Source organism: Adiantum capillus-veneris, chromosome 13 (genome assembly GCF_014529385.1).
Source record: "Adiantum capillus-veneris isolate H3 chromosome 13, ASM1452938v2, whole genome shotgun sequence".
In the NCBI taxonomy this organism is placed as follows: domain Eukaryota; kingdom Viridiplantae; phylum Streptophyta; class Polypodiopsida; order Polypodiales; family Pteridaceae; genus Adiantum; species Adiantum capillus-veneris.
Genome location: NC_140943.1, coordinates 94,947,299 through 94,949,253, shown reverse-complemented (window position 1 = coordinate 94,949,253; position 1,955 = coordinate 94,947,299).

Below are 1,955 nucleotides of genomic sequence, written 5' to 3'. Positions count from 1 at the left end.
TTTGAGTTTTGAAGCGTACAATTGAGAACGTCCACTCTAATGTGCTTTGTAATCGATTTATCTTGAGCTCTAATAATCCAAATTTTTTTGTATGTTTCTTGTCTCTAGTACTCTTTAATTTAAGTGTAATCATTGTCAATTTTATTGTGGTTCACGACTATGCATAAGCGAGCTAAATCGGTTGTTTTGAGTGTTATAATGGTTGTTTTTTGATGTTTTTGACCATAGGAGAGCGTTTCTAGACCATAGGGCGACCTTGTTGGTAAGTTTTCATGACCTTGATCATGATGGATCGTGATTGTGATATCTTGTCATATTTTAACCAAACTTGGTAGGATAGTGCCGTGCCGTAGGTGTCATACACCTCCTCTTAAAGTATCCTTGCATTTGGACTTTGTTTGAGTGCTGAAATGGCGTGTTGTCCGAGTATGGTGACATAGAACATAAAATATTTTCCGGATTTGAGAGTGATAGATTTTCTAGTGCGAGAGATGGCTTCATTTTGTAGGTTCATTTCTTGAGGTTGACACCCTCAAAGAGTCTCTATGCCCCATGAAAGTCGCTTCCCTGCATATTGATATTATGTTAGTGCCAGATAGCTATGCTACAGATGTCCATTGATAGGGATCGTGATCCTTAGGTGTTGAGTGACTTAGTTGTATCTTTTACTTTATATACCTTTAATTTTGATTTTTGTTCCGTTTACACTTTAAGAGTCATGCAGTTAGACGCGGGTTTAGTGCTTGGTAGGGTCTAAGAGTCGAGGACTTGCTAGATCTATTCTTGAGAGATATTGTGACATTGAGTGAGATACAAAAGCATTTCATTATGTATTTTTTCCAGTGCTTTGAAAGAACCGATCCATCATCCGTTTTTCTTTCAGTTTTGCAGCATTTGTTGGTTTTTGTTCATAGGATTCATTTTAGTACTTAGGAGTAGGTTAAGTAACAACCCAAACCATCAGATTGGGTAGAAAAGATCAAGGAAAAAACTATTAAAACTATATTTTGGTAGCCGAGACCATAAACTTTGAACTTTTGAAAATTTGATGGTCAGAATTCAAAATTTGATACAAACCCAAAAATAAGTGCAAAAAAGGGTAAACCAAGCCAGGGAGAGCTTCTCAGGAAAGTTTCAATCCATTTGGTGTAGAAACATGGATCACGATCCATGACCCTTTGTGATATTTTGACCAGAAACTGATACCATTGGGTCCAGTGAGGTTCCAAATCATTAGATATACACTTTTGGTGAAAAAATGACACAAAAAGCTCATTCAAATCAAGAGATTGGAAAAGACCTTGAAAGTCCTTGAAAATTGACCAAAATTTGGGGCTTTTTGACTTTTTGGAGTACAAATCCAAAATCAAGTGAAAATCTTATCTCTACACGGTGCATGAATACAATTGACTAAATTTCATACTTAGAAGTGGTCAAACATGGATTGTGATTCATGTCCCCCTTGATCATCTAGAGCTGAGATTTGAACAGTGATCAGTAGCTGACAACATTTGGGACAACTTATTTTAAGGTCATCATAGCAAAAAACAAAAAAAGTTGACTAGATCGCCAAAATACTAGCTACAAGTAAAAAAAACACGCAAGACAGATACAAAAATTTACTTTTGATCAAGGAAAATTTTTCCCAATCCAAAAATAAGTGGTGGGGTAGACTCCTTTGACTGCACGTAATCACCTAGCCAATTTTGGGGTTCATATCTGATGGAGCATGGAATGTAATACATGACCCCCTGTTGAATTTTTGGACATAGACTATTCAGCTTTGTAGCAAAGAACAATACAAACAAATTATCCAAAAGCAAGGGTATCAAAAAACATCAAGAAGTGGGTCAAAACATGACAAAATTCATTCAAGGCCAAAAATCTCCAAACAAACCTAGGAATTGACTTTTCAGTGATCTAAAGTGATCCAAACCACATAAAAAGCACATAGC